General features: G+C 41.1%; 1 long non-coding RNA gene across 1 annotated transcript; it reads right to left on the reverse strand.

Annotated features, from left to right (window-relative positions):
* Positions 1 to 7,950: 7,950 nt before the first annotated feature.
* LOC118164944 lies at positions 7,951 to 11,847 on the reverse strand. Its single transcript, XR_004749763.1, has 2 exons — positions 11,729 to 11,847; positions 7,951 to 8,173 (listed from the first exon to the last, which is right to left on the reverse strand). It is a non-coding gene; the product is annotated as an uncharacterized LOC118164944 (long non-coding RNA).
* Positions 11,848 to 13,592: the final 1,745 nt, after the last annotated feature.

Raw genomic sequence — 13,592 nt, forward strand, 5'->3', positions numbered from 1 at the left:
ATAATATAAGCAAAACTGCAGTAGGCAAGAACATAATAATGAGTCTGCTTGCTTTCTCCACTCCCAGCAAAGAAATAACGCAAGCCATCCATTTCTCCTTGATGATTTGAAAGCCCAAATAGCACATTTCTACATTGTGTGCAGGTTTGTGTGCACTAAATTATAAAATTTGCATTAGGTGGATGTTTACAAAATTATATTTTAAAGATTCCTGACTAACTGCCTTTATTTTATTTTATTTTATTTTTTTTTCCAAAATCTCTGTAGCCTTGATTATTTTCGTTCTGAATATAGGAAGACTTGTTTAGGGATTAGATTCAGCATCACAGCCTGGGGAATTTTTCTTAATGTGCTTGCTGGCTCATATTTCAGAGCTCTGGTTTTTGTTTTTTTTTTTGGGGGGGGGGTAGGGGATGGAGGAGGGAATGCCGGGGAGAGATTTAAAGCAAATGCAACTGCCACCAGACTTCTGAGTGCCAATAAATGAGTTCAATGCAGTTGTTTTCTGTCATTAATTTCAATCAGGAATATTTTTACCAAGACATCTCTTCCCTGCTCTCTAAATTGCAATTATTCTCCTGACTGAGAATACATGTTGCCTACCGAAATTTTTCTGTATGGTTTTATGTAGATGTAACGTATTGATCTCATCTCGCTCCAGGCTAGAAGCAGAGCTTCTCACACGTTCTCACATTTGAAAATTAGTTCTGCCAGATTCCTGTGATTAATTTTTCAAGAGAATTTAACTTTCAGAAATAGGGGAACTATCAGAGGGTTTGTCTTAATGAAGCTGTTTCCATTTTCCTCCTCGGTGACTGATAGGTTTTATCTTACACAGTTAAAATAAAACAATGTGATGAAAAGGAACTCTAGAGAGAAATAATCTCTGAAGTTATGCTGAGTACCAGAATTAGCTTTCTTCTCTAGAAGGCTGACTATGTGAATATGCACATATACTATTTTTTCAGAGGTTATTTTTTTGGTCTTATCGCAATGTTTTGCACAGAACACTTTAACTGTCATTTAATCGGATTGATATACTTGCTGAGGAAGATTAATAGATTCACAAAGTTCCTAAGAGGATTACTAATCACAAAGCTGGAAGAGTGGCAGTAGTTAGTTTTTAAAACCCCAACAACCTAATGAGACTGCGAGCATAGTTCTGAAGAGTTTTCTCTTCCGTGTGTGCGTGGGAGGATAGAAAGAAAATATTTTCTGCCAAAATCTCTGTGATAATGCTGCTCGCTGTGTACAGGGTACATGGGCTGCATCCAGGATGCTAAGTACGATGCCTGACCCTACAGTCTTTTTAGTGGGGTGGGTGCAGTGAACTCGAGACCAGTGATGGGCAGTTCACAGTGAGAGCTGGTAGCATGTTACAGAATGTTTTCCAATCTTTTTGATCAACTCTGGAAGAAAAGGAAAAAATAGAATCCATTAGCATTATGAAATAAAAGAGCTGTACAACTAAATTACAAAAAATGCCACTCACTTCTGTTGGTTCTTTGATTGCTCTGACACATCCAGCAAGGTTGGAGCCCAGCGTCAGTGGGCTCTTCTGCCAGCACCCACCTCAAAGGCAGGCAGGCTCACAGGGAAGGAAAGAGAAGAGAGGGAATTTTTAGGATTACAGCTGGAGGCAGTCTAAAGCCAATGACTTAAAAAGACATGGAATCTGCTACAGAAAGTGAAATATTTATCAAACTCCAAAAAGATTTTGCATTCACATACTCTGATCTTCCAGCTAGTATCAGCCCTGGGGCTTCCTTAATTCCAATTTGAAGTCAAGCACGTTTTTAGGGGGAAATAATTATTCATTACTATTATTATTTAAGAATCGAGGGGTAGAGAAGCCACCAGAAAATGTGACAGCTTATTCTATTATCTCACAGCATATACAATTAAAGATTTGCACCTCTCTATTTTTATTTTGTATTTGTCTACCTGTAGGTTCCTGCCTCCTGTTATACAGAATGGCTCTTTATCTCTAGTCTTGTTCTGTATGGCTGGTATTTATAGATAAATACACATTATATAAATATGTAGCAAGCTGGGATTTGATCAAGGTACAGAACTCCTGATATTGGTGTTCAAATTACATTTTATATTCCTTCAGTAGTTCCTAGGACTCTCCTCCAAATACTGTCTTGTCTGCTCTATTAACCTCTTTCCACACTGTGGCCGCTAGAACAAGTTGGGGTTCTCTAATAGCACTCATATCCCATAAAAAATACAGAGGCAAAACAGAATCTCTTTTGCTGCCCTCTCCTCCTCCTCTGCTCAGCATGGGATCTCAGATGGTTGCATAGGAGACCTGGCTCAGCCCATGGTCCATGGTGATGCCCAATTTCTCACCAAAGACGCTCCTTCCTGGAAGAGAGACTCTTGGCCTGTGAGTTTGGCTCGCAGCCTTTGTTTCTAGGTGTCTGATTGCACTTTGTTTGCTCCTTTATGTTCAGTTTTGTCAGTATCTCTAGTGTTGAGCCCTGAGAGCCTCTTCTCCCAGCTGTTCCCATTCTCTGTTCTTCACATTACTTGCATGCTTGGACCCATATCAGTTTTTATACCTCCATTTCACTCATCAAACTATTGCAGAATGAATACCTGTGAGAACCTGTTAGAAACCCACCTGTTCAGTTATGATTTCTTGCTTACACAACCTGTGATGTTAATTTTGAATCTGGTGTTGATTCTTCTTTCCCCCGTTTTTTACCACGTTGAATGCCCCATATATATACCTAAATTTATTATATCAGTGCTGTTACTTTAACAACCAAACCCGCAATGTCACAAAAAGATCATTGCATTCATTGGGCAAAATTGATTTTCTGTAAATCCATGTTAACTAACATTAGTTATTCCATCTACTTTTTAATTGTATTAATTGTCTCTCCTCTTAGCTATTCAATTATATTGACTAGGACTGTTGCTCAGATAATGATCGGATATTTATTTATTTTAACTTCTTTTAAAGAGACTTGGCATGATATTAGGTCTCTTCCCAGCTTCTGGATTTTCTCTAATAATAAGTGTTTGAAAAATGACACAGTCTGATCTGTAGAACTCCTTGACTAACACTTTTTGGTGCAACTTTTAATGATTAGATTTTTTTAAATGTTTTTATGTTGTTTAGATTTAACTACTCATCATCCTTCTCACTTACAGGTCAAATAAAAAGCTTCTTAGCAGTCTCTGATTTAACTATACCATCTGGCTTTTTTTTTCTTTTTTGCAAATTGAAACTTAGCAGGGAACTTTTGAACAATAACTTCCAATAAAAGAGATGAAAATATATTCTAAAGCCAAGTTCAAAAACAGAGCTGTAATCAAATAAAGTTATTTAATTAGAAGACATAAACAGAATATTTGGATTATCCCACAGAGGGAAAATGAATCCCCAGAAGTCCTGTACTGCCAAAGTCATCTGGTTGAAATCTGCTCATATGTCCGTGAAGAAGCTTAAATGTGGCCTGAAGTATATGTCAGAGATCTCTTCACTGGGTTAGTGGAAATATTAATCACACTACTTGCTTAATGAGTGATGTGGTTCAAAGTGGAGAGACCCCTTGCCTGGGAGAGTATTTCCAATGCAAGAGGGAGAGATGTACCGGCAGAAGGGAAGGGGCAAGGGGCTGCGCTTTGATTTTAAAAGCTGTGCAACGGACGGGCATGGGAGGTGTTTAGGAAATGCTCCAACTTCATGGCTGACTGCCCACCAAGAAGCGGGTGACATGAACAACCAAGGCTTGCAAGAAAAGGGGACTGACCGTGTGGTGAGCACAGAGAAGCCCTCAGGGTGCTTTGCAGCCTGCAATTCTTGGGATCAGCAGGGTGGGAACTGCCTCTATTGCCACACAGCCCTGACTGTAAATGAGCACATCTAGAGATTAAATCATCTGGCAAATGTGGGCAGATATCTCCCTAGATAAGGAAGCCCACTGGCATAGCTTTAGTGAGTCATTCTCCATCTCTATCCTTGGTATGGAGAATAGCCCTGTGGATGCTCTCCTCCAGGGCAGGTGTTTCTTTTCTGAGCTCTCCCCCTCTGCATGCCCAGGGTAGATTCATGCACTTTGGTGCCTGCAGGAGCAGAGGTGCCTGCCTGGGACCGCTGTGCCCACCTGGCACCCCATTTTGGCAGCCCCACAGTAGTGCTGGTTAGGTGGATTGCTGAAACGATCTGATGCTGAAGAAGTCATTGGGCTTTTTCACTTGTGCCTTTCAAACCTGGGGAGGCTTAAGGGGAAATGTGAGGCCCTCATAAGCAATGTCTCACCTCTGAAGAAATCTTAACAGGTTATAAACTTTCCTCCTTTACTGCTGGGATTCACTTTACCAGTAATGCTCCATTTCTGTAAGCTGAGCAGCTGTACAGCTACTTACAGTAAACAAAATCAGCTGGTTAGAAGCATGCAGGTGATGCCTGTGGAGGGCAGGACGCTCCGGGAAGGAGCACTCCCACCACCACGGCCAGGCTTCCAGCTGCCACCACCAGCCACCATGGCCCCAGAGGGGTCATGGCATGGGGCTGCTCCCTTCCCAGCATGTGTTTGGAGGGGATGTATGTCACACTGCATGTCTCCTTCCCAAGCCCTCTGATGAGCTTCTCTCCTCCAAATGACCTGCAGGTCGGGTATATAGCATAGAGGGATAAATTAGTGGTGAGGCAGAGAGACAGAGCATCTTCTATATCTCTCTCTTGTCTGTATGGCATTTCCTCTGCTTCCTCATCTAAATCAGTCATTAAAGGAGAGAACTTACTAACAGCTTTGTTTTACAGCATAGTTTTGTGTTTTCTACCTAGTAACACCACACTAGTGGAACAGAACCTCTGTGGCCTAAGGTAAATTTTCTTTAGTAATAAAAATGGTTTTACAGAGACATTCAGAAATCAGGAAAACAGATTCCTGTCAATCATCCCTTTCCTCCTATTACTCTTGACAACGTTTAAACATATTGACCAATTCTACCCATTCTTGACAGAGAGATAATGGATGTTAAGCTCCTACTGACTTTGTCAAAAGGGGTGCTGTGAAGCAGTGAGAAACCATGCCAGGTTTGTTTGATGGAGACTGCAGCATGTGCTCAACCCTTGTTAGCCATCTGGGAGTCCACATTGATGCTTACCTTCAAGACATGAACCTCAGGTCATGAAATTCCCGTGAACTGCTGCCTCTCACTTTGTGTGTTCCCCACCACCGTAATTCTTAATAAAGACATTCACAATGGAACAATTTCCTATTTGTAGCACTGACTATACTATCACCTGGACCTGAAATAAAACCTGCATTGCCCCTTTTTCAGTAAAGCAGAACTTATTCTTGACTTCCTGGAAGTGTGTAGCTCAATTTGCCTGTAAATGTTTTGGCTTTCATTGGTGTTTATACAATAGGATTCTACCCTGGAATGCTCTTGGTGAAGTGGGGGCTTCAGTCCTGATCATACTGATGGCAGCACCTTTGCTCTTCTTCTCCATCAAGGACCCTTTTCGGGGAAGAAGTTGGGGGTTGGTTTCACTAGTCAAAAGCTATTCTACAATCTGAAAGAGTTCAGAAGAAATGTTCTGCAGTATTACAAATCTGGAACAGTGTCTTTTTAGGACCATTTGCATCCCAAAAAAAGACAAAAAGAAGGTCTTCAAATCATGTGTGCTGTAGTCCCCCAATTTTTTTTTTTTTTTTCAGGAAATGGGTATTTACCTATGTTTATTTTTACAATTAGATTGAAACCCTGATTTGTAAGACATCTCAATGGTGCAGTTATAAAATCCCTGTGAGCAAATATAAGCCACCCTTTGTCCAGGCACACTGTTAAAATGACAGCAGGGTAGCGTGAACACCTTTTTAAAGGCAGCAAGTTGGTGTGAATTTCCTATATTGTGTGAAGACCCTCTTTCTCCAGCTGTGGCAATGAAAGGAAAAAAGCAGGGCAGAGAGGGCCCCATTAAAAAAATAAGCAAAAGTCACATTAAAAGTATTTTCTCACAGTCTGTATAACTTATTTAAATTGAAGTGACATTTCTTTTTATTTTGATGTAACAGATTCACTCAAACCCTCGGGTACATTGCTCCTAATTTACTAAAACTTGTGTGTATGCCTAATGTAGTCTTTCAAGGATAACTTTTTCAAAGAGTGGAAGACAGCTTAGTTGCCATCAAAGCAGTAAAATCCAGCTTTTCAATTTTCCTGTTAAGGTTTTATTAAGCCATTAAGTGTGCCGGTGCCAGCAGGGCATCCTTGCAAACTTAAAGAACAAAGGCAGTTATTTTGTAATATGCACATTCCAGGACATTTAAATTATTGACCAAGTATGTAAATAATTGATAGCTCACAAACGTATCAGTGTAAGAGCCCTGGAAAGCATCGCATATATTTGCCAGGGAGATGGTGAGGTCAGGCCTTCTGTAGAGAATAACGATTCATTCTTTCCTTCCTGACTTGAATGCCATTATCCTGCTCAGCTGCACGAACACATTTAGGCTCAAACCAAGGAACAAACTCTTGACACGTATGCTAGGTACAAGGAACATTGTATAAAGGTGCCTTTTAGCGAGAAACACATGAATCTGTTGGCATTTCTACCCTGGCTCCGAGCTCAAATGGCCTTGGAGAGGTGACCTGAGCTTGCCCTGGGCACTGGGGTGAGAGGAGCAAGGAAAGGCATTGGGAAGTCCAGAAGAAGAAACATCAAATGAGGCTAGAAACCCTTAGTTAGGAGGAAGACATTGTGTATCCTTCCTTACCAAATGAGAAAAAGGAATGTTTTAAAGGTCAGGAATGGTATGGGAAGTTGAAGTGCAACGAAAGAGCCTGAGACTCTTCAAGTACTGATACATCAGTAAGTTGGGGCCCATTTTAACATCCTCCAAACCTCCTGCCCCCCGGCTTTTGGCCTGTCAGATGGTCCTCATTTTGTACTTGATTTTTTTCTTCTACTGCAGTGTAGCATTGGCATTTGCCTTTATTGAATTTCTTCATAATGATTTTATACCCTCCCTTCAAGCTACTGTAGATCACTTTTAATTTTAACCCTGTCCTCCAAAACATTTACAGCTTACAGTTTGGTCATCCACTCTGTGTACCTTTCCCCCATCATTTAGTTGTTAATGGAAATATTGAGCGAAAGAGAGCTGATACCACCAGGACACCTCTTGACACTCTCTCTCCCCATCTGACAGTGACTCATCAATAAACCACTGTGCTTAAAGCAGTTCTTCAACTCCTTGTGCCGATACCTAAGGCTGGTTACAGATAGACTGTATTTCTAAAGCTTGTTTATGAGAATGTAATGTGAAGTGACTGTAAGCTATGTATATAGCTTCCCCCTTAGTCCACAAGGCTAATTACGGTGCCAGAACAGGACATTAGATTCACATAAGTTATTGACAAAATGAAACCATTTTGGCTGTTTGTTGAATCCTTTTCTTATCTTCTAGGTACATGCAAATTGGTTGTTCACATTTTTCTTGGACAACAATTAATCTGTTTGTAATTCCCACGTCTTCCTTCATAATGAATTCATCTTCTACAAACCTCTCCCACCTTCCACGCAATATTGAAAATAATTGGTAGCAGTTTGAAGGTTACATTGGCATGGCATTACTACAATGACATACACCCATGCACACCCGCCTGACCTGGAGAACATCATGTGCTATGTCACAGTCAGAATATCATGAGAGACTCAACGAATGCCAAATCTTCCCCATCTCTGGGAAGTTCAGTGATTGCTCAGAGCAAGTAACCCAGTTATAGGTGAGGAATAACATCAGAGAGATAGATGTGAGAAATGGGGAGGAGAAAATTAGGCTTCTCAATGACAGCACTTTTTAATTAGCACGGTATTATAGCACGGATTATAGCACGGTATTATAGCATGGATTATAGCACGGTATATAGGTAAACAGTTAAACTGTTTTTGTGAGAAATTTTGTTTGTTTGTTTGTTTTCCCTAACAGCTATTTGCAGGCACAAAAAGAGATGTATGATTTTAACCTTTATTTCCAGAGGTTCTTAGTTCTGGAGGCTGCTGTTCTCCAGTGGGTTGTTCTTCAGTGTGTCATTTTTTTCTCAGTCCTGGTTGAAGATGATGTCCAGAAATTCCTCAAAGTCAGGGAAAGTGATGGCTTTTGTGTTCCCCCTCGGGTTCTGATTCAGCTCGGTGCAGACATGACTGCAATTGTACTAGGAGGGAAGATAATAATTTACTTAACATATTTAAAGAGACAGAATAATTAAAAAAAAAAAAAAATGAAGCCAGCTAGCTGTCTTAGCCTCTGAAGACATTTTCTTAACCTGAAGTGCTATAACATGTATATAATATATGTTTTCAGAAAAAAAAGGCTAATGGTCACCAAGTATGTGTCTGAGCTGTAGCACACTAAGTCTAAGCTAGTCACCTTAAGCTTTATTGACATCACTGGAGAGAAACAGGCCCGGTTGGAAGGTAATTCATCAGGCCTACTCTAGTTACATCACGTTATATTTATCTCTTTCATTCTCTCAAGGTACCTGTTGCTCTCTATTCAGTATAAGCGAAGCCCAAGGGGACTTCGATATCTTCAGGATGTCTCTGTTAGATTAGACAACTGTTCATCAAGCATGTCTGAACTTGTTTTTGGAAACAGAGTTTTGGGTCTACTTCAGTCTTGGCTTTTAAAGAAAAAGCAGTACCTGCACTTACGGAAGGGCCATAGAAAGCAAGTTAATAGGCTTGAGCTGGAGGACGTTGAGCCCAGTAGGATTCAGGAATATTCAAATTTCATTCTTCTGAAAGGCAAACTAATTACCATCATTAATTTTAATGTTACAAAGCTTCAAGCACATGCAAAAACATTCAAAGACCAGTCATTTGTGCTTTGCGTTCAGTACAGAAGTAGCTGAACATTTGTTTTCCTAATCTTTTATGCCTACTTTATTGTCATATGTTGTTTGACATTCAGGAAATAACACAGTCTTTTAATCAACAGTGTAGGATTGCATTAAAACTTGATGGCCCATGGCTTAATGGCAAAACTGACTAATTAAATCTGTGGCGTAATATTTGGAGTCAAGTTCTGGTAAGATCACTTCTGCAAAGAAGGGAACTTCCAGGACTTACCTACCCAGGTCCAGCAACACAGAGGTGGGGGAGCCACTTGTGTTGTTTTCTGCTGTGCTGGGCTGTGTGGAGAGCCCACCAGTAACTAGGCCTCCTCATGAGTCACGCAGTACCGTGCTCTTATAGGGGTGGATATTGTCATGTTGTCATGGTTTGGGCTGGGATGGAGTTGATTTCTTCGTAGAGGCTCACACAGTGCTGCGCTTTGGATTTGTGATGAAAATAGGGGTGATAACACGGGGATGTTTCAGTCACTGCAGAGCAGTGCTCGCACAGAGCCGAGGTCTCTCCTGCTCCTGGTGCTGCCCAGCCAGCGAGGAGGCTGGGGGTGCCCCAGGAGCTGGGAGGGGACACGGCCAGGACAGCTGGCCCAGGCTGCCCAAAGGGATGTCCCACACCCTGTGGTGCTGTGCTCAGCGATAGCTGTTGGGGGAAAGGAGGAGGCAGGGGGGACGTTGGGGTGATGGCACTTGTCTTCCCAAGGAGCTGTGCCGCGGGGTGAGCCCTGCTCTCCTGGAGGTGGCTGAACCCCTGCCTGTCGATGGGAAGCAGCAAATGGATTCCTTGTTCTGCTGCGCTTGTGTGCGGCTTTTGCTTTGCCTAGTGAGCTGTCTTGGTCTCAACCCATGAGGTCTGGCACTTTTACCTCTCTGATTCTCTCCCTCATCCAACTGGGGGCAGTGAGCAAGTGGCCATGTGGAGCCAAGGTGCCTGACAGGGTTAAACCACAACAGTCATTTCTGACACCCAGTGTGGGACCAGGAGGGTTTGCAATAATGACATTTAATTGCAGCATGGAGTGCGCTACACCAAATTTATAGATGCTATAGCTGTTTAGCTGTTAATTGGCAGGCTCCTGTACTTGCCATGGGGCTTGCTTGCCTTACTGTATGTTAGAGTCCAGTGCTCATTCATAGCTGCTTTTTCTTCTGCTGTTTGCTCTACAGCTTATCATTTTGCTTTGCTGTGCCTGAGAACATTTTGATAACAACTATGGCCACCCACCTGGGCTGGCAGACACCCAGGGCATTGCTGCTGTTCTTGTGCTGGAGAGTAACCACAACACTGAGGTATAGCCCATGGTGATGATAGCAGGGAGACTGTTGACTAGCTTTCCAGGTACAATACCTCTTTGGCCAATAGTCCTGTAATTGGAATAAACAACACTGGGAATACCATTGCCCCTAAATATTGAAGCTGCTTCTGGTGCAAGCCAAAGAGGAAAGCTCTGCACTGACCAGACCCACAGCAGACTGATGAGTATCTTGTGTCTCTGACAAGTTAACAGGAGGATTTTGATTACAGCTGAGAAGAAAACCCATGCTGAAACAGCATAGTGTGAGATAGGTTTCCTATTGTGTCCCAGAGCCCTCTTCCTTCTCTCTGACTGTCACAGGTCACCTAATCCATCAGGGGTGAAAGAAGTCTTAAACTTTGGTTTTACTGTCATATCTGATATAAAGAATGTTTTAAAACTTATGCATAGGGTGTCTATTTTGTAGCATCTTCCTTTATTCTGCCAACTTACAGAATAAAATAAAAAACAGTTCAGGTAACTTACAAGAAGATTACCTTCCTGGAAGTGTTTGCAATCCACACAGTACAGTACGTACACTGCTCTTGGATTTGCCTACTGGCACATAGTACTTAGAAAAGGGAGTCTCTTGGGAAGAAAAAAGGACACACTATTTCATTTTTTCAATATTTCTATTTGCCAGCTCTGCTTTTTCTGATTCTATCATCTAATAGCTTTGGAAATTAAAAGCTTGAACAAATGGCCATGTGGCAAACTCCTCTGAATGAATCAGGATGGAAAATGATGTACATATCACTCTCTGAGGAGAGTATGTCACAGAGCCATGTAACTTGTCTGGATCTTAAGAAGAACACATAGAAGTGAGACATAGACTGACAGACTTCCTGACATAGACTGAATTGTTGTGTTTTTGTTTTGTTTTGTTTGTTTTTTAAAGGAATAATGTGATTGCATTCACAGTATTATGGTAGGCAAAAGGATACATACAATCCATATTTCCTTTGTTGTTCAGCATAGGTGCAGAGAGGCAAGCACTTACCACTGTACCCAAACATCACCCTGCAGTACCTGTTTTGGGAATTAGAAAAACTTCCTTCTCTAAAGTCTTCTTTAAAACATTATTCTTGGTCTAGGGATAAATTAATTATGTCTTTCATGGTACTTCTTAGCTGTCTTGTAAAAACAGTATTTTTCTATGTTAAAGCATAATAACTATTCTAAGTAGTAATAATATGGGCCCCCTTCTTCCCACTTCTTTTCTTTGTGGGATGTAGTTTTTTCCTCTGCCTATCTGGCTTTTTCTGCTGGTTAATAAATAGGGAAGGAAGAATCACATCTCTGATTTTTATGACCTTTCTCTGAGAGATTCAGCCCTTTTCAGAGGTCCTAGTATCCCTCAGAACAGGAAGTTTAATATGCACTAGGGATACTCCACAGTCTGTCTTCAATGTCTGTATTTCATGTCAGAGAGACAGAAGAGACCAGGTGGTGTGATAAAGTAATTATGCACTGGAATCTATCTAAAGCACACTTCACCTCATCACTCTGTAGCAGCAGAGATGAAAAGAAGCCATGATAATGCCAACACTTACCTGAATAAAAAGATTGCTCTGGCTGTAATAGCATTCATTTGTTCATTCATATTGCTCTTTGTACAGAAAGTTCATCCAGGAAAGAGAAAAACTGATTTAGAATACAAAAAATATGTGCATTTACCTAGCAACTAACTGGTTATATTCCAGTACTTGCTGAACCCCCTGTGGAGAAATTCTTATTGATTTGTCATGGAACCTATCAAAAGACCTATTCCAACTATAGATATGCTGTCTGTGAGACTGAAACTGGTGAACCGTATCGTGCTCTGTTCCTGGAAACCTTTCTGCCTCTGAGATCAAAAGAAAAATTAAAATGTCTTATTCTTTTCCTGTCCTTTTTGTATGCTGGTATCTCTTAGCTCAAACAATTTAGATGCTTCTCAAATGAAGTTGGCAAAGGTTTCAGAATGGGAGAAGTTTACTTGTGTGTGCAGGTTTGTTACAAGTCAGTATTCCAAAAAATAACCATGCTAACTATGGTCTGAGATAAGGTCTGCATAGTCTAGCTTAAGTTAATCATAAACTGGCTTCTTCTGGGTTGATTTCTTCCTTCCACCATACTGTTTAATAAAAGCCAAATAGAAAATGCTTTTGTAGCTCAGACCAAAGTTTCAATAGGAAAGGATTACGGGTCCTTGTACTGAGAGTGGCTGCCGAGCTGACCACCTCTGTGAATGCAGAACTGTGGCCAGGCTTTGCCTAATGATTTCAGGAACCTATCACGTAATGGCCTGATAGCATCAGATTTTGCTCTGAGACCATTTAGACACCCATACTGATAAGTAAGCAGATTCCAGGAAAGGCAGCTTCCTCCCCTCCCCCATGGTAGTATTTGGAGAGTTATTCAACCAAGAATGGAAAAAACACACAGAGAGCTCTGCTAGAAGAATATTGAATGATCTAATTGAGAGAGAGGGAGTGAGCGGTAAAGCTGATGTAACAAAAATGATGGGAATTGACATGTCTGAAAATACTTGAAATTTATGGTGTTATCACATTTTTTTATACTCTAGAGCATCACAATTTACATTCAAACAGTCTGGTAGGTTTAAATTTTAAATGAAGCTGGCTTAGAATTATGAATAAGGCCATTAAGTATTGCCTTAATAACCTTTTATTGCATAGAACAACTTTTATAATTGCAGAGGGGAAAAGAACTTCAAGCATTTGCATTTGAGTAATTGATGGGCAATTTACAATGTTTGTTTTCTATTTTCCAGGGAGAAATGAAAGGGTTCTAATTCTGTTGTTGACATTTGCTTTTCTCTAATGGGATTTTCAGAATCCAGTCCTATTGATCTGGAGCAGTGTACAGAGCTTATAGAAGCAGCTAGCCAGTTTGAACCTTGGAAGGGGGAGATCACATAAATCCAGGGGATGAGAAGTGTGGGTCTAGTTTGGGCCAACTAGTCTGTGCATGCTTTCTGCTGCTCTGTAGGGATGCCAGCTTCACTGGTCTTACTATAATTGCACGTTGCGCTTCAGTCTAAGGCTGCAACATCCATAAACCCAGAATACAAAATATTCTCAGGGATTAGGAAATGAGAAGTAGGTCTGAGAGAGAGTTCTTTAAAAAAAAGTGCCGCAATGTCTGTCTTTTACATGGCAAAATACATGGTCCCACTGATATGAGTGACTGCTGAATCAGAGCAAGTACTTACACAGAATGGGAGGTTCAGATTGATTGGCATGATCTTGGCATTGCAAAGCGGGATTCAAATGCAGCAATGAAGATTAAAAGGTTGCAGTGAAACAGAAACTCTGTTGGCTTGACTTATGTGAGAAGTCTGACTTGATCCTTACAGTGTTCCCTACTGGCTTTCAAAATCTCTTGATGGATTTCACTTTACACTCCAGGTTC

The sequence above is a fragment of the Oxyura jamaicensis genome, chromosome 3 (genome assembly GCF_011077185.1).
Source record: "Oxyura jamaicensis isolate SHBP4307 breed ruddy duck chromosome 3, BPBGC_Ojam_1.0, whole genome shotgun sequence".
In the NCBI taxonomy this organism is placed as follows: Eukaryota; Metazoa; Chordata; class Aves; order Anseriformes; family Anatidae; genus Oxyura; species Oxyura jamaicensis.